Raw genomic sequence first — 9,362 nt, forward strand, 5'->3', positions numbered from 1 at the left:
CCAGGAAGCCAAACTGCAGTGGTCCAGGGGAGAATGAATGTAGGACTGGACTAGGGTTGTCACTGTAGAAAGGATGAGAAGTGGTAAGACTCAAGATATAATTTGGATAGGCAAACTACAGAGTTGCTGTTGGTGCTCTGTCCATATCCAGTAGGCATTCACTTTCAAAGCACTGTCAGGCAGAATGCTAGGAAGTTGGAAGATAAACATCCCAGCTTCCTTGCCTTTTTCTTAGAGAAAAACTCTGATGCAAATTCTTGACTAGCTCTCAAGGGTCCCAATAGGAATGATTCCTAGTTTTCATCAGTAACCCACTCATCATCACGCCCAACATTGGCTTCCTGCCTTCCTTCTCTTTTCTCAGTCTGTCCCAAGAGCCCCTGGGAATCACCTGCTGAATCAACTACTTGCCCTCCAACTCCTGACCCAGCGCCAACTTCTAGGAAAACTCAGTTTAAAACTCTAATTTTAGGGGACTCCCTGGTGGCATAAGGGGTTAAAGCACAGCACTATGAAGCTATCTACAGCCTCTGCAGTACCAGTTCGATCCCTGGCCAGCCATGGAGATACCCACATGGCGCAGCAGACCTCTCCTTTCTTGCCAGCTGCTACCCTCAGCAGTGTATTTCAATCAGTCTGCCTGTTATGTTCCTCACTCTGTCTCTGGTGAATCCTCTCACCCCACCGCCTACCCCGCAACTCTGGCCTGTACCCCAGTTCTTGTATGCATAAAAAAATCTTAACCCCTGGTGGCACAAGGGGTTAAGCACCACACTATGAAGCAACCTGCAGGCTCTGCAGCATGAGTTCAATCCCTGGGTGGCCAGGGAGCAGCCCACATGGTACAGCAGACCTCTCCTGACTTGCCCACTGCTCCCCTCTGCATGTACTTCGGTCAGTATGTCTGTTCTGTTCCCCACTCTGACTCTGGTGAATCCGCTTACCCCCCGCATCTCTGGCCTGTACACCAGCTCTTGTATGCATTAAAAAAATTAAATAAAACTCTAATTTTAGCGAACCTAAATAATTAATTAATGGGGATTATTTGATTTGTTCCATATAGTTCAAGATGACAAAACTCCATTTCCACTTAAGTGTATTCTCTACATTTTCCCTTAAACATTTCAAGGTCCTGTCTGTGAATCTTGTAAAGGGTAAATTATCTGTACTATTTCCAGAAAAATTCATTTTTTTTGTCAAACCAGAGTAAAGTTAATTTGGAGGAGGAAACAGAATTTCTTTGGCATCTTTTTGTCTTACAAGGCACCATCTACCACCATGGCAGAGCTTTCTAGAATTTAGTTGTGATCTGTGATTAAGCCCTTAGTTTGGTAAATTCTTGCCAAACTATTGTTAAGAATTAGAGGCTCAGACAGGGTGATGGTCTTGGTCTATCTGAGGCTGAGGGGTTTTCCTGATCTGAAAGATTCAATGTTAAAGACAGTGTTTGGAGCTGAGGTAGGGCAGAGGTAGCTATAGCAGCTGTGACTGATGTCCAGCGGCTATAGGCAGGTATAGTGGGACTGGAGCTCTGGCTTTACCAATCGGGTGGATCCCTTCACTTACGGAAGATCTCTATACTAATGGGCTTCCAAGTCTAGTTAAAGACCCCACTCTACTCCTGTCCTAAAAATGCTTGAGTATCTTCCAATATTTCTAAGGGACTGCTCCAGATGTCTAACAAAACTTTCCTTGTTCATAACTGAACTCGTAATTTTCCCCTTCCATCATAACCTAATCCTCTTTCTATATTCCATAACTCACTCACATTTCCATCCATTACTGTGGTCCAAACTGAAACAAATCACTCTTCCTTGACTCCTTATCCATCATAATACCTGGTTTTTCAATCAATTCTCTCATTATTCATTGAAATATTCTGTTCTGTCACTACCACATTGTTAAATATACCTTTTTAAAAGATATCTGTCTTTGCCTGAATTATTACAACATTTCACAACTGATCTCTCAGCCTTTTATCATCCAAGTCTTAAGACATTTTCCATATGGCAATTAATTTTACTTTCTGACACAATCCATACCAATCCCCTGTTTAAAATGTCTCATATTATCTAATACAAATTTTAAATGCATCTATATTGTTATATATATACACTTTAATAATAATCCACATAATATATAACACACAGTAATATATATTACATGTACATAAATAAAAGCCCCTTAGCCACTGACTACATTTTTGCCTAACTATCCCCATTAATTGCTACATCTATCAGCCATTCCTCAAGTTCTCTGGGTTCCTGTTCTCATCTGGGTGTTTGCTTAGCCTGAAATTCTCTTTCTCTCACCCCCTCTTTCTGCTATAATGCTATTTGTTCTATTAGGACTCATCTTAAAATTATCTCCTGTGTGAATTTCCCCTTAGCTCTTTTGTCAATTTTTCAGAATACAGACTTCCAATCCTGTGCTTCTACAACCCCTTGCTCACACCTCTCGCTGCACTTACCATCTTATATTTGTGTCTTTATGTACTCTACTCTGCAATGTCAGAAGTCCCTGCTGAATAGAGTCCATGTCGTTCAGATCTTTGTATCCCATTACACAGTTCTGTGTCTTGCAAGTAGTAAACATCAACAAATATGTTTTGAGTCTATAGTTTGGAAAGAACAAATAAGTGGCCAGTCTCCAATCTGTGCTTACAATCTACCATGTTTACACATGACTGTGCAGACCAGAATGGTGACTAGAAAATCAAGGAAATGGAAATGGATGCTCTGTTTACTTTTATTTAATAAGTAACACACTTCAAGTATTAGTATTTAACCAGCAATTTCACTGAGGTTGAACTGGGAAAACTTTCTCTTTTATGAGAGAAGAAAGCAGTTTTTTGAATCAGCAAAATATCTCCAATAATGAGAAACTACATATAGTTAGGTGATACGGTAAATGGGAAAGATGCAGGTTACTTTTATCTTCTAAGAATGAGTTTAAAATAATTATTTCCAAATTAAACACTTTGTTTTTTCTGATAACAGGTCTTTGTTTTCAAAGCTTCATCCAGAACATAGTAAAAACTAATGAAATATTTATTGGCTAGAGCTCTTTCATCCTCGAGTTCATTCGTCGGCAAATGAAACCTCTGAACCCCAAGTCTGAGCATCTGGAAATGCTGTTAAGTTAGAAATATTGGCAGTAGCAGGAAGGTATTGTTTCTTAAATCTGTCTCACATTTAATAAATGCTTCCACAGAGGACACTTGTCTCTGAAAACCTTATGCTCTGTTTAGATTAATATACTAAAGTTCCCATGCCTGTTTAAGTTAGTCATCAGTCTGGAACCATTCAATCAATGTAGCCAAAACTGCATAAAGATCTTCTGGGCATAAAGCACTGAAAATACTACAGAAAGGGAATTAGCAAGAAAGAAGCAGTTGTTTTCGAGTTCCCTCAGTACTATTCAAAGATTTCAAGAAATCAGGAAAGAAACATGACATATCAGAAAGAGCATGAAAATCAGACAAATCGGATTTATATCCACAATCTTAACACTTACTAGCTACGTAACTTTATGCAAGTCATTTGACTTCATGGGGATTCCTAATATTTATACTAAGGTGAATTTTACCTGTGATAGTCTATTAATGATCAAATGAATAAATAATAGTTTCTTTCCAAATCAACCTTTCACATTTTTTAAACAGATATGTACAGAATCAAACCAAAGGAGATGGCAATAGAGTCTTAGTATGAAAGAATTCACAAGGCAGAGTTCTCTCATCTAAAGGATGAAGTGTTATAAACAACATAAGTATCAAGGTAGATATTACATGAACTTTTCATTCATACTGAATTAATTTCTACATAAGAGTAGTAAATAAATTCGATGAAACTTACTTTAAAACAGAGAATTGATTGTTGTTGTTTTTTAATCACAAAAGGTTGGTTATTATAAAATGGTTCTTTGACCTTGGGATTATACACACAATCAATTCCCGATATTTTTATAAGATTATAGATGAGCTCTGGAGTGTAATGAACAGCGACTACAAATTCATGGGAACAAGGCTTAAAGTATCTAGAAAATACAAATAAATACTTTTTGTTGTATGAAATTTCTTAACCTTAGAATTTGTGTTGCTACCAAATATAAAAGTCATATTTATCAAATGACTTGACAGTCAAAGTTCAGTATTATACCAAACAAATCACTATGATTCAGTCACATTTTAAAGTTATGCAATTACTTTTCATTAGTTGCTTTACATGTTTTCTTTTCCTCTTATTTTAAATTCCTCTTATTTCACCTTACTAAATAGAGCAATTTGTCCCACTAACTACACATTTTCTTGATTATTTAAATGACTGACACAAATTTTTCAACTATTTAATTCAATTGAATTTGATTCATTTAACTACGTTTATTTCTCTGAAGGGTAATGGCTCATAAACTCTTTTATAACTATAAGCTTCACAGTGAAGAAATATAGTAGATTATTTTTCTGACATTATGTGAATCAGTAAGATTAAATAGTCATATGTGGCTAGTGGCTAATATACCAGACAGTGCAGGTCTAGATTGCATGTTAAAATAGCTAGAGTAGTGAACAAGTATGATTACTATGTCCTCTTGTCCTACTTTTTTTCCAAGTTACTAAGTAAGGACTTACCATAACAAGATATCTATCAAGTCTCATTTCCTCCATGAAGCTTTCACTGCCCACTAATTCACAGATGTCTTTCTTCTCTGAACTCCTAAATATTTAACTATTTTATGATGGAATTTTTTTTAACATTTATTTATTTATACATGAGAGAACTGGGGCACAGGCCAGAGGTATGGGGGGGGAGGGGTGAGAGGATTCACCAGAGACAGAGTGGGGAACAGAACAGGCAGAATGACCAAAACACACTGCTGAGGGTAGCAGTGGGCTAGACAGGAGAGGTTGGTGGTGCCATGTGGGTTGTTCCATGGCCTGGGGGGATCAAACCAGCACTGCAGAAGCTGACAATTTCACAGCGCTGCGCTCAACTGCCTGTGCCACCAGGGAGGCCCCTTATGATGGAATTTAGTATCTGATTACACTATACACAATTGTTTAAAAATAAAACAATACAAATACTACTACATTTCTATTCTTTCAAAATTTCTTGTGCTAAACAGTTTACATATAGCTTATTTCATCTTCTTAATAGCCTGAAAAATATGTAGTATAATCTCTATATAACCTGTGATGAAATTGGCTCAGAGAAATGACATGACTTGCTGAGGTCAAAAAGCAAGTAAGTGGCAGAGCTGGAACTTGAAAACCAGGTCCATGACTCTAGTCTACACAGGTAGGGACCTTATTGGAGTATGCAACGTCATGCGATACTTTGGCCTAATTTGATTATTGGAAGCCATCATAGTGAACCTAAGCATAGCTGAAAAAACAACTTTGTAACAATCACAGGCCATTGTAACGACTGGGAATAAAAGATTATGATTGGATTCAATTATAAGAATATGTCATTTATAGTGAAAGACCATTGCAAAGTTCTTCTGACAAGACATTATCACTTTCGTATAGACCAGTTGCGCCCTCTAGTGGAAATTGATGTTACTACCATAACCGCCAAGTAATATTTTAAAGATTCTCTTAAGGAGCTCTACCTTCCTTAGGAGTCTGTCGAAAATTTTGAAGGTATGTTTTAGTTGGTACAAAGAATAGCGCTTGTGATTGACTTCATTAATTGGAGTCCGGGATGCTAGCCATCATGCTGGAAGTCCTCATTAACAAAATATTGTACCAGTACTGGGAGTGAAAATCCACTTAAAATTATTTGAGGCTAAAATTTAACATCTTTACATATAAAAACAAAACATATTTGCACTGTTTTACTATGCAGTGAATTTTCAGGAAGGAAACTTTGGTGCTCATTGAATTTAAGACATTATAAGTTTTATAACATGGTATTATTTAAATGCCACTAAGGAAAAAAGAAAAGAAACCATTGCCACTAAACTATGACACAATGCATTTAAGAGCTCTTTTAAACTTATTTAGCCATAAATCAAATATCACACTTGGACATATACAAAAGGGAAAACAAAATCAAAATAAATTAAGGCGTTTCTAAAACTTCTTCATAGCCAGGTAATATTCTGAAACAGATTTTTGACTCAGAGTTATCAATATCCATATTTTTATCCAATGCTATTATTCTCTCTGCTATCAAGTATTTTGATAACGCTATACTTCTTTACACAGTGTTCCACTCTTGTGATTAGGATTTGCTTGAAAGCCACTGACATCAACTTTATAGTTTGATGCCATTTTTTCAGCCTTCCAAAGATCTCGATGGAGAGTTTTCAGACAACAGTGAGTGGTTATAACCCTACTTTAGATAGTTGTTAAATAATTTGTTCAGCAAAAAAAAAAAAAAAAAGTTAATGCCAATAACCAAGTTCACACATGCTCAGGCAATGACAGTAACAACCACGGCATCAACGACACCTGCTAATTTCAGAAATGTGGAAATGTACTTTTTACGATGGAAGAAACACAGAACCATGACAATGAAGGGACTTTGCCCCTTTTTTTCCCAGAATGTAACAAAGATTTGGTCATCATTTCAGAAAACCTCATCACCAAGGCGAACACTACTAATGGTATTTGAAGGACAAGTAAAACATACCTTTATCCATGGTGATTTTATCAATGGGTGTAACTTTTCTAACTACATTGTCATTTTTCATAGTGTAAGCATATTAATGTCTTTACATATTAAAGCAAACACTATAAAATCTTTCTCTTTATATTAATGATTATGTTTGTGTTTTTCTATTCAGATGTATAGGTGGGTTATATTGATGAATTTCATTTCCAGAAAGTAAAAACTGTTTTGGAAAATATCTTTTATAAAAAGGTGACATTGGGTCTGATTAGGTTGAGAAAATACTGAATTTAGTGGTCATGAATAACCCTTTTCCTCGAAAAGAAAGCAAATCCTGGGGCACTTACCTAACAAATATAGATATGTTTGTGGGTTGGGGAGCAGGGAAGGAGGCAGAAAATTATGTGTGAATTTACTATTAAGGGAGGTTAATTTTATGTCTTTATTTTAAGAAAGTGAGCTTACAAAGAACTCTTGAGTCAAACTAGTTGGATTAATGGGGTCTACATATTGTACGTTATTTGAGTGACTCTCTTTGCCTCAGCTCCCTACCTACCGAGTAAAATGAAAGTATTAATAGCATTAATTTACAGGATTCTCATGTGAACTAAATGATATATTACATAGAATGGTGTTTACAACAGTGGTACATCAGAATCAGTAAATGTGGGGAAGCTATCATTAACTATAATAATAAAATATCTGAACTTACCACCTGAGAAATCCTTCTTGAAGAATCTATGATTTCTTGATATGATGGAAAATAATTCCATGTTTTTTGTGAATGCTTTCCCACAGAACCATATTAGAAAAGATTAGACTATCTTTTGGGTTGTGGGATTTTTTTGCCAATTGCTACAGAAATGCCCTGGGTCATACAAGTATATCTTATATTCCAAACTGCAAAAAGGTGCTATATGAATGAAGCATAGCTGAGATCTATCCCCATCACATAAAATATAATGTGAGATAGATATACTATTCATTTTTATAAGATCACTAAAAGTTTAATTTCATGCAAATCAACAAACACCATTAAGGATGGACCAACATCTTGGTTCTGTGCTATGCTGAGTGAATACAAAAGCAACTGTGCTCCTACCCCATGCTGGGATGCTGAGTATAACTAAGTGCTAAATTTCATTATACTGCTAATTTAAACTGTTGTTGAAATTCAGAGGAGGAAGATTAATGAGCTGTAGGGTGGCTAAGGAAAGCTGCCCCCAGGAGAAGGGAGAGGGACTGTAGCAATTTTTATATATATGATCTTGTTTAACTTAACCTCTTAATGTTACTATTTTCTCTTTCATGAAATTTGACAATTTAATGCATGTAAAATGTCTAGCACATTCTAAACCAAGGTAGATTTGTGTTGGGGTCATAGAGAATGGGCAATATATGCCAAAAAGAACCACATATCCATTTTAAGACTTTAGATTCAAAAAGACAAGGAAAAACTTCCACAAGTAATAACCCTACTATAATGGCACAATTTTCTGTGGCAAATAGGAATCACTTTTTTTTTTTCCTGCATGGCAAAACTCCCTGAGCACATGAGTCTTGGTACATGTTGAAATCTTAGAGTTGCTTCCTTCAAGCAAAAATTTTCTCTTTAAAAAAATAAATGGTGGGCCTCCCTGGTGGCGCAAGGGGTTAAGACGCAAACTATGAAGCTGTCCACAGCCCCTGCAACACTAGTTCGATCCCCAGTCCTGGAGCTACCCACATGGTGCACAGACCTCTCCTGCCTCACCTGCTGCTCCCTTCAGCAGTGTATTTCAGTCAGTCTGCCTGTTCTGCTCCCCAACTCTGGTGAATCTTCTCACCCCCCCACACACACCTCTGGCCTGTACCCCAGTTCTTGTATGCATAAATAAATAAATCTTTAAGAAAAAAAGAATTGGCATAGAACACACTTATTTGCTTCCCTCTAATCCTTGCTTCTCGCTGGCCCTCTTCGTATTCAATAGTAATCATTTATTGAAAAATGATTATAACCTGGACCAAAATGTTAAAATCACAGTCATAGCATACTGATTTGCATAATTAAAATTAGTAGAAAGTTCTTTTTTTTTCTACTGAATATTCCACATTACAGCTTTTCCAAATGTACTGACAATAAGAAAACATTTCTTGGAAGTATCTCAACAATGGAAATTACACTTACACTGATTACATTTACTGTCACCATGTATAGTGGGAGCCTTCATAATGCCAATGAGATTATTTACTTTTGCAGACATCATTATGGTGACTTTAACAAATAAAGCCACATCTTCTAAGACTGCTCAAAGCATCACACTGTCCTCTGCTTGATTAGAAGAAGGGATCATAATAGAATAAGTTTCTACTTAAAGTCAAATTAAGTTGTTCCACTTTCAAGTGAAAAGATGATTATTATGGCAATTAGAAAGAAGTGGACCTTGTGAAAACTTTCAGTTTTCAATCCTACATATACAAAAGTAATTTCAGCCCTGAATTATGGAATCTGGAATCTATATTTCTTGCAGAGAGAAATGAAGTAAGGCCTAAACTCATTGGTTTGGATTGTTCAGAGAACATAGGGAATACAGTGTTGGTAGTTTGAGGTTTTACAATGTAAACTCACTTATATATACTGGTTCTCTCAGTTTGTCATAGAGTATGACCACACAAATGTAAATTATTTGTGAAGCAAAATTGTTTTCCCTGTGGTTTTTCTATGCCTTACTTTGATGGAAATTCATTTTGACTAAGACTTTGTTA

The sequence above is a fragment of the Talpa europaea genome (genome assembly GCF_964194135.1).
Source record: "Talpa europaea genome assembly, chromosome: 2".
NCBI classification, from domain to species: domain Eukaryota; kingdom Metazoa; phylum Chordata; class Mammalia; order Eulipotyphla; family Talpidae; genus Talpa; species Talpa europaea.